Source organism: Lathyrus oleraceus, chromosome 2 (genome assembly GCF_024323335.1).
Source record: "Lathyrus oleraceus cultivar Zhongwan6 chromosome 2, CAAS_Psat_ZW6_1.0, whole genome shotgun sequence".
In the NCBI taxonomy this organism is placed as follows: Eukaryota; Viridiplantae; Streptophyta; class Magnoliopsida; order Fabales; family Fabaceae; genus Lathyrus; species Lathyrus oleraceus.
The window spans coordinates 152,058,387-152,072,535 of NC_066580.1; positions in this window are offsets into that span (position 1 = coordinate 152,058,387).

Consider the following 14,149-nt stretch of genomic DNA (forward strand, 5'->3'; position numbering starts at 1 on the left):
CTTCACTCACCTTTCATCAGCTTCACCCTGACTCTCAATGTCAGGGTTAAGAGCTAACACCACCCTTGTACAAATGACTTGCCTTGGCAGTCTGACCCTTTGTTTGAGCCTCACTTTGACTGGATATAGTGTGTGCTATCTGAAATGTTTGCTTTGTTTTGTTGATGCTTGCATGCTGTGCTTTTTCCTGGATAGGATTAGCTTGCTGTGGTGCAAGTAGATAGTGAACCTTAACATAGGGCAACGATGCATGATAACACCTAGGCTCGAGTCCAGCTCCCTAGAAGTGTGTCTCCCTTTGTATCTGGTTGGAGTTTCTTTCCCGTTCCGGGGAACTACGTCGCCCTGATCCTCATACCAGATGAGGTACGTAGGCAGGAGGCCGTGCGAGGTCTCTTTGGGCACTTTGTTTTCTTTTTGTGTGTGTGCTTGACAGTTATAGGCTCGAGTTCCCGACTCCCTATTAACTTGTTTGGTTGTTGTGTGCTTGGAAGCTGATATAAGTCCAGTGATTGGCATTCGGGTTTCAGTGTGGGTTTGTTTGGTTCGGAAGCTGATGTAAGTCCAGCGATTGGCGTTCGGGTTCCAAGTTTGCCTGTGTTTGTGTGTGTCCTGTTTGGCGTGCGTGAGCCGAACTACGGTCGCTCTGATTCTCGTTCCAGACGAGATACGTAGGCATAGGATGCGATGTCCTAGCGAGCTCGTTCCTCTTATCCTCCACCTGTGTTGTTTTCGGTGTGTGTGTGTGTGGTGTTTGTTTTAGCAACCTTTTCTTTCTTTTAGAGCGTGGATCCCGTCGAGTACGACGGACATGAGGGGTGCTAATACCTTCCCCTTGCGTAACCGACTCCCGATCCCATTCTCTTTGGTCGCGAGACCATGCTTTTCCCAGGTTTACTCTGAGCGTTTCCTTTCCCTCTTTTGGGATAAATAACGCACGATGGCGGCTCTGTGTTGTTTTGTTTCAGCCCGCCGGTTGTTTTTCGCGGATGCGACAGATGGCATGCTCTTTCCTACCTGTCTCGTCGTGTTGACCGAGAACACAACCCATGGAATTATCAAGTACTATCAAATACATAATCAGCGGTCTCCCTGGGACTGGAGGCATAAGGATTGGAGGATTCTGCAAACACTCTTTTATTTTTTCGAAAGCCCTTTGGCAATCATCATTCCACCTGATAGCTTGATCTTTTCTTAACAATTTGAATATTGGCTCACACGTGGCTGTTAGGTGAGAGATGAACCTTGCAATGTAGTTCGACCTCCCTAAGAAACCACAGACTTGTTTTTCTGTTCTTGGCTCAGGCATTTCTTGTATTGCTTTTACTTTGGCAGGATCCACCTTAATCCCTTTTTCACTAACAATAAAACCCAGCAGTTTTCCAGATCTCACCCCGAAAGTACACTTGTTCGGATTAAGCCTCAGCTTGAATTTCCTCAAACGCTCAAACAGTTTCTGCAAATTCACCAAATGTTCTTCTTCCGTCTGAGATTTGGCAATAATATCATCAACATAAACCTCAATTTCATGATGAATCATATCATGGAAAAGAGTTACCATAGCTCGTTGATATGTTACCCCAGCATTTTTCAGACCAAACAGCATCACCTTGTAGCAGAAGGTGCCCCATGGGGTTATGAAAGTTATCTTCTCCATGTCTTCTGGTGCCATCTTAATTTGATTATAACCAGAAAAGCCATCCATGAAGGAGAATACCGAGAACTGAGCCGTGTTATCCACCAAAACATCGATGTGAGGTAATGGGAAATCATCTTTAGGATTAGCTCTGTTCAGATCCCGGTAGTCAACACACATTCGTACCTTTCCATCCTTCTTAGGTACTGGAACGATATTTGCAACCCATGGCGGATAATTTGTAACTGCTAGAAACCCTGCATCCAACTGTTTTTGCACTTCTTCCTTTATCTTGAAAGCCATCTCTGGTCTTGTTCTTCTGAGCTTCTGCTTGACCGGAGGACAATTCTCTTTGAGAGGCAAACGGTGTACCACAATGTCTGTGTCAAGCCCTGGCATGTCCTGATAAGACCAAGCAAAGATGTCAACATACTCTAGCAGCAATTCAGTCAGCTCCTTCTTCACATTATCTTCCAAAGCAACCCCTATCTTGATTTCTCTCTTGACGTCCTCAGTGCCGAGATTAATCACTTCGATAGACTCTTGATGCGGTTGAATGACCCTTTCCTCCTGTTTTAACAATCTGTCAAGTTCTTCAGGGAGTTCACAGTCTTCATCACCCTCTTCTTCAGCTTGAAAGATCGGATTTTCAAAGTCGAAGCGAGCCATAGTAGAACTGTTATCAATAGGATCCGATGACGTGCATCTGCATGAGTGATGGTATGTGCTTATGAGTGTGAACAAGAAGTGGAAACTAAACAAACATCGCCAAATACATTTTTTTGATTTTTGAAAACTGCAAAAATGGAAAGACAGTGAACAAAATATTTGAATGCAAAAATACGTCCTTTATTTATGATAAAAAATGCAGGTATTCACATAGATGAGCCCTACAATGAGTCATTACGCCCTGGGCGGAACGTAAGACTTGGACATGCACAAATAAACAAAGAAAATTACTCTTCAAGAAGAGTGACTTGGATAATCTCTTCAGAAGACCAGTTGCGGAGAACTTCACCCGGGACCCTTGGACGCACCCAGTTGTCAATGTCGCAATCACTATCCTCATCTTCTTTGTTGATTGCAGAGACCTGGCCGTACTGAATGATGCCAACACTGGAGAAAGTAATCGGCCCCTGACGAGTCTGATGCGTTGAAGTTGTAGAAGTCAATGATGGCTGATACCCAATCCCAAACTTGTCTTCCTTCATAGGTAAATCCAACAGACGTCCCCAACCGGGAGCAACACCTGAATTTACCAAGGCATGTGCCTGCTTGAAGGACAAAATAGAGGCACCTGCTTCAACCTCTTCCACTAGAGCTGCATCCTTGACTTGAACTGCCTCAAAGGCCTGACACAGGGTCTCATGAATCTCACCTTCTACCTCTACATACTTGAATGTAGACAGGTGACTGACCAGAATATCCTCCTCACCACAGACAGTGATAATTCTTTCGTTGACCAGGAACTTGATCTTCTAATGCAAGGTCGAGGAGACTGCCCCAACATTGTGGATCCAAGGACGACCCAGCAAGCAACTATACGAAGGACTGATATCCATCACATAGAAGACGGTGTTGAAGGTTTGTGATCCAATCTGAATTGGCAATTCTACCTCTCCGAACACCGACCTCTTAGAACCATCGAAGGCTCTCACCACAAGATCGGAAGGCTTCAAGATCAAACCTTCTACATCTAACTTTGGCAGGGCTCTCTTGGGTAGCACATTGAGAGAGGAACCTGTATCCACCAGAACATGGGATAGCACAATGTCTTTACACTCCATCGAAATGTGCAAAGCCTTGTTATGATCGCGTCCAGCTGGCGTCAAGTAAGAATCAGTAAAACCCAACCCGTTGCTTGTATGAACATTTGCAACGATCCCTTCTAGTTGGTTCACTGAGATCTCCTGAGGCACATATGCAGCATTAAGGACCTTCAGGAGTGTCTCCCTGTGTGCCTCCGAACACAGCAGGAGTGAGAGAATAGATATCTTAGACGGCGTCTGAATCAACTGATTGACTACCTTGTAGTCGCTTTTCCTTATGATTCTCAAAAGCTCGTCCACATCCTTCACGAAAGCAGGCTCAGAGCCAGCCTGTGGTGCAGAGGTACCCTCATTCACAACTTGCTTGCCTTTGGCCTTCGCCGCGGCGTCAACACTATCAGGTTGGGTAACCGGTGGTGAGAACACTCTACCACTTCTGGTGAATTTCCCGATTCCACCAACATTGTCCACTGCGGGATCTTTTACCTCAACTCCAGGTTCAGACTTCTGATCTCGCACCTCTTCTACTTTTAGTGGCTGCTCCACTCCATGGTCGTGCGTGTACACACTCCCCCCGTAATGCCAAGGAATGGCCCTTTCGCTGGTGAAAGGTAAAGGACCAGGGGTCGTGATGGTCATAGTGGATTGATGTGGTCGCACTGGTGGTACCGGTTGCGCTACTGGCACACTGATCTGAGCGGTCGAGTAGAAAATTGTGATAGTGGCAACGTCACAGTCATACTCAGAAATCTTATTTATTGAAGTACAAACATCCGAAACATCGGAATCAAGTTCAACAAGTACATCAGAATCAAGCACAATGTTTGGAATATCAGCAACAACATCAGAAAACCTAATTACATCATTGGAAATTATAGAATCAACAGGAACAACATTTGCAAATTCTTCAACATCAATGGCATCTTCAGAAAAGAGAGGATCAACATCTGCATTCTCAAAAACCCCTTCAACAGACCTTTGGGCAGATAGGTCTTCAGCTTGGAGGATACCATCGTCAAGCAAGGCCTGGATACCCTGTTGCAGCTTCACACAACCCCAACTCTGTGCAGTACAACCCAAACAACCACTCCCACAACCGGGGAAGACATTTGCCTTCAACAAGTATTCTTTGATTTCCAACAGCGGAGTCTTCAGTTTCAACACCTCCTTGACTAGTTTGACTTCTCCTTCAACCATGTTAATATTTGCTCTACCATACTGCAGCTTTGGATTGTTGACAGCATTAGGAGCCGGCGCAAAGTTAATGTCCTTTGAGTCAATAAGGTCCTGAACTACGTGTTTAAAAGCTTTGCAGTTCTCAATAGTGTGGCCAGGTGCCCCAGAGTGGAACTCACACCTAGCATTGGCGTCATAACCCACTGGAAGTCTGCCAATAGGAGGAGCCAAAGTGCGTAACTGCACAAGTTGCAACTGCTGAAGGTTGGGAAGCAACTGGGCGTACGACATCGGAAGAGTGTCGAAACGCCTATCCAACATCCTCTGTCTTTGTTGATAAGCAGATCTGTTACCCTGCTGTTGTTGGTGTTGATTTTGTTGACGTTGAGGTTGTTGTTGTTGCACTGGTGTTGCAGCCGGAATGGTCATAGCTGCAACATAAGGTTGCTGATGGTAATTCTGAAAACTGCTCCTTCGGTTACCTCTGCTCTGATAAGAAGACATAACATTTGCATCCCCTTCTCTCCTCTTCTGTCCTCCTAAGAACGGCTTCTTTGACCCCGAAGATGATCCAACCCCGTTTTGGATCTTACACGTCTTCAAGTAGTTTTCCACTCTCTCACCGGTAGAGACCACATTAGCAAAGTTAGAGGCGTTGCAACCCACCAGACGCTCCAAGTAAGACTCGGGCAGTGTATTCATAAACATGTTGGCCATCTCCTTCTCCAACATCGGAGGCTGAACACGGGAAGCCATCTCTCTCCAGCGTTGACCATACTCTTTGAAGCACTCGTTGCTCTTGAGAGACAGATTCTGGAGCTGAGTCCTTTCAGGTGCCATATCCGCGTTGTATTGATATTTCTTCACAAAGGCCTCAGCCAAGTCTCTCCAGCAGCGAATATGGGCTCTGTCCAGCCTCATATACCACTCCAAGGATGCCCCAGCTAGGCTGTCCTGGAAGAAGTACATGAGCAACTTCTCATCATCAGAATACACAACCATCTTGCGGAAGTAAGCTTGTACGTGAGTCTTCAGGCAAGAGTTGCCATTGTACTTATCAAATATCAGAACTCTCACGCCTGGGACTGTAACACCTCAAAATTTGCCCTCCTCTCTTGGGACTAGCATTAACATATTGCATATCATTTTTAGGTCATTAGGCATTGCATATTGCATATCATGTGGTTACATTGTGCAAGCCATACTCCCAAGTCTTGATCAGAAGATGAGGAAGTCAAAGTGCAAGCCTAGGGTTTATTGACTGATCATTGGCCATCTGAGGATTGGGCTGTGAATTAGGGTTTCATGATTCTTAAAGGATATTGGTCTTCATATTGATTGCAATGATACATCATCATCATCATGATTGGGTGTCATCAGGAGATTGAAGAAGATTCCTTGAGATTAGGGTTTTGGCCACTGGTCAACCCTAATCAGTTGTATTGGGCCAATCAGGGCATAATCAGGAGATGGGGTTTATGATGGATATGGGGTTCATTCTTTGATTATATGGAGCTAATTGAGGCTAGGGTTTCACCCTTGAGCTATTGCAGTTGAAGATTGGAGCTCAATTTGATCTATGCATTGCCTGATTCATCTATTAGTGGAAAAGTCAACTGTGGTCAACTGTATATGATCTGATGGATTTGGAGGTGGAAATGAGTTGGATACACTTCATTCATGTTGGAACAAGTGTTATATGACATCTCAAAGCTTAAGAATGAAGAAAATCAAGTCAGGACAAAAATTGTCAAAAATAGAAAGTGACCTGTAACTGAAATTTCCAAAAATGGAAAGTTTTTGACCTCAAGACCACGTGTCCAAAAAAGCTTCAAATGAAAATTTGCTCAACATGAAAGTTGTAGATCTTGTTCTCACCTTTCCAAAAAGTCCAAGAACTTGAAAATCCCATGTATGGTTGGAAAATTATGGCTCAGTGAAATTCAAAAATGACCCATAATCAGGGGGCCATAATTTCCACATGGTTTGTCCAAATTGCAAGTTATTTATATGCACAAACTCCATTTGACATGTACTTTCATGGTGCATAATTGGATTTTTCCAAAAGTGGTCAATGCAAAAAGTCAATTTTCAACTGGACAGTTAAAATGGACCAAGGGCAAAATTGTCCAACTTGTGAAATAATTGGAATTTTTGAGTGGGGATTTTTGCTACACCTCACAAATGGTATTTGAAACTTGTTGGAATCATCATTTCATGGCTAGGCCTCATGGTTTGGAATTTGACTTGCAAAATGAAATGGCAAAAATTGGACAAAGTGCAATCACAAGGTGAAAATGAGAATGGTGCATCCAATGAGGGTGAGGCAAGTGGCAACAGCTCACACATGGCATTTGGGAGTTGTGTGAGCTGTCAAAGAGGTGGCAATGAGCTGGCATTATGAAATTCCAATTTTGCCCCTAAGCTTGAAATTAACATTTCACTATCAAATGCAAATTGGTTCATTAGCATAATTAAGCTTGGATTAAGGTACCATATAAATTCATAATCACATTCTAATCATAACAGAATACACACTTTCCAAAAACCAGATCTGAAAACTCATCACATTCTCTCAAATTGCTCAAGAACACAAAACCTTCAAATCCATCAATCTTCTTCAATATTGGTTCAATCTTCGAAATTCTTCTTGCATTGATCTTGTATCATCATCCTCTCCATCTGTTTGTGAAGTTTGGAAGGAAAGAAGCATTGATTCGCAGCTGTCCAAAGTGCACTCATCAATGGCAAAACGAGTTTCCATGCAATAGGAGCAACATCAATTGAGTTCAAGCACATCACTCACCTTCCTCATCATCCTTCTACATCTGTTTGTGGAGAAAAGCACGCAAAGAGCATCAATACGACACTGCCATTCCAGGTACACGAGTTTTTCGAATGTCACGGTTTTTCAAATTGCTGTATGCGTTTCGTAGTTTATTGATTGAAGATCATCGTGACATAGGTAGTTTTGCGAATGGTGAATCGTAGCTCATGTAATCTCGATTTGAAGTTTTGTAACCAAACCCTAACATGATCGATTTAGGAGATAGAGGAACAATTAGGTTAAAATAAGTTCGTATCTAGATTCCTTGTTCTTAGACGAGTCTAATGGATATACGCATGCTCATTTTGGTGTTAATTGGATGTTCATCGAGTTTTTGGTGTTGCTGGGAAAATCTGGGCGAAAGTGATGATGATAGGTGTGTTAGATCCGTTTTTCCATTTGAATTTTCAAACTGGATGTTTCCCTCCCCCGCGCTCCAGTATTTACAATAATGCCACTGTATAATTTTAATTAATTTAATTAATTCTTAAAAATTCTAAAAAATTCATAACATGTTTAAAAATTCATAAAAAAATCATAAAAAAATCAGAAAAATGTGGAAATTTTTGTGTGGACTTTGTTGTTGACTGTAGGATTTATTTGACTCATTTTTGAAGGTTGTGCATGGTAATATTTGTGTTTGACTTAGGTTTCTTTCACATGTGCTATTTTTTGATACCTTTGGCCAATCCCATTGTGAAATGCTCATAGTGTAAAATAAATTCTTGAAAATTTTTGTGGTGACACTAGACACATCAAGGTTTATTTACATGTAAATTTCATGAATTTTTGATACCTGGTCATTGAGCTACCAATTTTTGAACTTAGGTGTGACAGTTGGTGTCACACCTCATTGTGTCAACTTGATGGATTTATTTGAGTGACTTAGGCTTGTTGGATTAATGTGAAATTTTGCATGATGGTTGATTAACATGTTAAGAGGTTATGTGAATTTTTGTGGAATTTTACATTGCTTTTTCAAATTGATTGCTATTTTTCATCTCTGTTGGTCAAAATTGCAAGCTTGTGTGACATAGGTTGGTAGATTTGATGTGAAATGCTCATATGGTATTGGATGATCATGAAATTTGATATGCTTGTAATAGACACATAATGTGACATCCCTGTTTTGGTCCCATTCATTTCTTTATTGTTGTCATTGAGTTATGAATTTTTGAAGTGGAAGCATGTGTTGATATTGTGATTTGGAGCATATAATTGTGTCTGTTTTTGTTGATTTTCATTGGCATAGTTCCCTTGGTCCAATTAGGCTAAAATTTGACATTCTAGACCTTGAATATCCCCTGTTTAGGTGTAATTTATTTGAGAATTTTTGGATTTGTTTTGATATGGGATTGAATGCAATAGTTCTGTTTGCATGTTTGGTGTTTCATTTGAACTAGTTTGCCTTGTTTTGTGCTTAAAATGAACATGAGGAATGATATGGACATAGGACTAATTGTGTTTGCTTTTGTTTGACATTAATTTGAGTTTGGTTGGTGAATACCTTGCTGTTTAGGAATTTTTCTTGCCTTTGGACCCTAGGCTTGGCCTAGTGGTCTTGTTGCTAATGTTTGCTTGATTTTTCAAGATCAATAGCACAATGCTCATAAGGAATGAATCAAGTTAATGCAATTGATGTTGTTTGATGTTTGTACACTAATATAACTTTGTTTTGTAGGTTGTGAAGTTTGGGCTTGAGCTCAGAGCTTGCCTTTGTTGTGTATTAGTTTGTATAGTCTGATTGATTGAACTTTTGCTGTTTAGTTTTGTCTGTCTGAGTACTAACTGTGTTTGACTGTTTCCAGGTACTTTTAGTTGCTCAGTTCCTTGTGAACTTTTGCTTTGCTTTGCTTAAGCAACTTGCATTGAGGTATAACTTCCTAACTTCATGTAGTCTGGAGACCCGGTCTGTTATTTGGCCGGGCAAATAAATGTCTGAAGTCCTCCTTAAGAGGCGATGATTGTGATTGTTTACTTTTGTGCCAAGCAGGTAAAGACCTCTATGAGGCAATTGGTGGAAGCCAAGGGATATGCAATCTATCCCCCACTATTCTGTGAGTCTTCTCCTTGCTCCCATTACATGGTTGATGCATTGGGGCACAAACCCAAGATCTTGTACTTTGTACAGTTGTGTCAGAGTCTTGAGCGTAGAAGGGTCCCTCCATTCTGGACCCACGCTCCTTTGTCTAAAGCTCTCCCTGGTCAGGGATAAGAGCTGTGAAGTCTAATCTTCATTCACCTTTCATCTGGCTTCACCTTAGCCCCTCAATGGCAAGGTTAAGAGCTAACACTACCTTGTACAGATGACTTGCCTCGGCAGTCAAACCCTTTGTTTGAGCCCACTTCTGACTGGATATAGTGTGTGCTTTGTGAATATTTGTCTGCTCTGTTTGCTTGTATGCTTGTATGCTTGCTTTCTTCCTGGATAGGATTAGCTTGCAGCTGGTGCAAGTTAGGATAGAAACCTGAACATAGGGCAATGATGCATGATAACACTAGGCTCGAGTACAGCTCCCTGGTAGTGTGTCTTCCCTCGGTTTCTGGCTAGATTTTCTTTCCCTTTAGGGGGAACTACATCGCCCTGATCCTTGTTCCAGACGAGGTATGTAGGCAGGTGGTCGTGCGAGACCACTCCGGGCAACCTTTTTCTTTTTGTGTGTGTTTACTTGTTATCTGATTGTTTGTTTGGTTCGGATGCCGACGTAAGTCCAATAATTGGTTGTCGGGCTCCTTGTTTGCCGTTTTGATTGTGTTTTGGTTCGGATGCTGACGTAATTCCATCAAGTGGTTGTCGGGCTCCATGTTTGCCATCTGTTTGTGTGTTTTGTGTTGTTTGGCGTGCGTAAGCCGAACTACAGTGGCTCTGATTCTCGTTCCAGACGAGATATGTAGGCATAGGATGCGATGTCCTATCGAGCTCCCTTCTCCTAACCCCACCTGCGTTCCTTGTGTGTGTGTGTGATGTTTAGCAACCTATTCTTTATTTTAGAACGTGGATCCCGTCGAGTACGACGGACGTGAGGGGTGCTAATACCTTCCCCTTGCGTAACCGACTCCCTTACCCTTTCTCTTTGGTCGCAAGACCATTTCCTTTCCAGGTTTCTCTGAGCGTTTCCTTTCCCTATTTTGGGATAAATAACGCGCAGTGGCGGCTCTGTGTTGTATTTTTATTTGAGCTTCGCCGGTTGATTTTCGCGGATGCGCCAGGGACCAGCCCCAAGTCAGCAACATCTACCCCCAGAGCATTTTGTCCTTCCACAACTTTCAACCTCTCTTCCAGTCTCCGAAACATAGGGTCCATACCAAGGCCCATGCCAAAGTCCTCCTAAAGCGGGGGGAACTGATCCTCCTGATCATCATGGATGGGTTGTTGATCAAGGTTGACACGTGGGATCGGGATAGGCCCTGATCCATTGGGTCCATTAGCCTCTCCAGCTGGAGGATCAACCACAACCTCAGGTTGAGTAGTAGGGGGATCCCTCTGTACCAACAATCTAAGCTCTTGCTGTCCCTGAGCCACTCCTTAGACCACTTCCATGAACTGATTCATGCGAATCCTCATCTCAGTGAGCTCTTCTTGTAGACCTTCCATTGCTCTTTGTTGATTTCTTCGGGTACCGTATCGGTGAATGCTTGAGTCAGCTATCCTGCTAGTGGAATACCAAACAAAATGAGAACACTGTGGCGGTACCTGTTATGCAAGACATGCTAATGAATATGCAAATGCAATGACATGTTTATCAATTCCAAAAGGCATTATAACCCCTTGATTCCAGTCTCACATCAGATAAATAGCGCAAGAAGATCGAGCCATGGATAAACTTCGAAGACCAAGATGCAATAAAGAAAAACCGTCATACAAATGAGCTCAAAGAGAAGGGCCTTAGCCAACAATACATCAAAAGAGGAGCTCCACAACAAGCCTGTGGATTATCACTACGAAGCAACAAAGAAACACAACAAGTCAATAGAGAAACAAAAATCAGGAATCAGCCTCCTGTACACAACCCATAAGGACTGCTCCTAACTTCAACCAGCAGTGCCACCGTGTCAGGATGATCTGGAGATTCTGTCAAACGCCGGATAAGCACATTCCTCTTGTGAATAATCCCATCCAATTCGTTGATATGCTCTATGTAATAATTCTCATCATCCTCCCCAAAAACCTCTTCAAGTCTAGATTTCTTCAAACCCGCCAGCACTTTGAGTTCTTCCATCTGTTCTTGAGCCTTGTCGAGTTGATATGTGATGTAACCATTGGTTGTACGGGAACACAGGAGCTCATTGTTCTTCTCCTTCAGTAGAATCTTCAACTTCTCCATCTGACCAGTCAATTGGGCCACCGTCTCCTCCTCTTTTACCTTCCGAGAAGCTAAAAATGCATCCCATTGTTCCTGCCACCCAGATAACTTACCATGGGCATCTGTTAACTGTTGCTTGACTCGCCTCAACTCAGAACTGGATGACCCTAAGGCTTTGTCAATTTTCCTGAAGAAGTCCACCTCCACAACCAATTTCTTCTCTGTTTCCTCTTGCAATCTGACGGCTTCCCCCTTATGATATTCTGCCTCATGGAATAAACGCATACAGTCTTACAATTTCACACGTAACTCTGAGTTTTCAGTTTGAAGTTCCCCCATGGCATTCTTCAATTTGTCATACTCCTATCGGCTCACCATTGTTGACTGCTCAGGAGTTGGTGGATACAAAGGTTCTTCAATAGGAAATGGCAGATTAAACTCTTCGACTCTTCTCCGAAGCCAATCTTCATATTGAGGATAAGTCCTACAATCTCCTTTTCCAAGCACAATCTTTCCTCTCTTGATTACCTTGAGCCAGGCCTCAGCTGCCTTATGCGATACAGTCAGATCAGATGAAGAACGGAACAATAGAGATTCTTCCACATCTTTTTCCAAAGGTGGAGTTTTTAAAGCATACCCAAACTGTCTGACTGCTAGAGAAGGATTATAGTTGATTCCTCCTCTTCTTCCTACCAACGGCACATTCGGGAAGTTCCCGCAGCTGTGAATAATATCCGCCCGAAGCAAGTTCCGGTCAGACCACCAAGAAATATCTTTAGCTCTTATCCCCATCAACCTTTTCGACCAACTCAACGAGTCCTTGAAGTCAACGAACGCTCCTGACTTAGGTAGGTGAGAACTGAACCACTTATGAAACAAGGGCGCACAACAATTCACCAATCCTCCTTTTCTATTCTCATTCCTGTGATGCACCGAATGAAAGAAATCTCCCAGCAAGGTCGGCACTGGATTTCCCAACACGAAGAGGCGTACTGCGTCTACGTCCACAAATTTTGCAACATTAGGGAACATGACAATCCCGTATACACAAAGAGCCAACACAACATTGAAACACCTCCAATCACCATCTTCAAGCTTCTTCTTGGCTTCTCCCACTAAGAAACTCAGATGAAAACCACTGACTCCTCCCTTCTGACACATATTAAACTCCAAGATTGATTTCCCCAAATATGTGGCTGAAGCAACCATGCTGAAATCGGGCAGAAACTCAGAACTGTAGAATAGCAACTGTGACTTGATAGGAACTCTGAGAAAATCGACAATCTACTCCAAAGTAGGGACCAAAATATAATCTGGGAATGTAAAACACCTCAATGGAGGGTCATAGAAATGCAGCAATGTAAAGAGAGCATCGTGTTGATCTTTGGAGAGAACCGTAACGAAACTTAGAATCAACCCGTAATCCTTCCGGAATCTTTCTAGAGAATCATGATCCAATAACTTCATCAGCTGTTGAATGGGGTCCAAACAAACCATAGGAAACTTGTAGGAGACATGTCTTTTTCTGCCAATATCCATCTTAGGAGAACCAGAAAACCCCGACTAGAATCAAGAAGAAGATATAAACCCCTGGGAATAGATAAACATGTGTTAAATGATATGAATGCAAAATGATGTGATGCAATGCAGTGACATGGGAATCAAGATTGCTGTATCTGCTTGAACAACTGTCAGGTCGCACTGTCTGAAGAGAAAACCACTGAGGAACATATAAGAGATCAAAGTTCTGCTCCAACAAGAATACTGGAAAACCGGGTTAGTTGAACGTTAAGGTTTCCTGAATTTAGCCCGCCCCTCACTGGTAGGTTCTAAGAACAGAAGTTTGTCAGCTTCTAGCCCTTCAGTCGAGAATAATACGTTTACCACTGAAGGTTTGGCATTATTACGAGACAAAAGACCTCCACAGACTCCCCTCAACAGGACATCCTAAAAGCAATTTCCCAGCCTCGGGGTCCTCGGATTGAGCAGTGAGAATGCGCCCACCAGAGCTAACATAACCGCGTCTCGGAGGAGAGGCCTCGACTGAGTCCTTGGGAAATGGTCACCAGAGTCGACGATTTCTAGAGGAACATACTGTCGTTATGGAACACCCGTAGGACTGAATATATCCAAAAGAAACCTCGTCTGGGTGTGGGTCTTCATGAACGACTTAACGTAGCAACATGCTACGCAAGCCTCATGACTATCCACTCTAAAACCTGTGTGTACGCTCAAACCTGGGTAGTGGGCTTATCTCTCATAGAACAACCAACCCCACAGATCCAACAGATACAGCCATCATATGTACACAATGCAATAAGATAAAGCAGATAAATGCTGAAAGTAAATAACTGTACAAAAGAATAAACACCCAACAAACAAGAAACTCACAAAAGCTAGGAGGGACTCACATAGGGAAACCAGGGTCCCCAGCAGA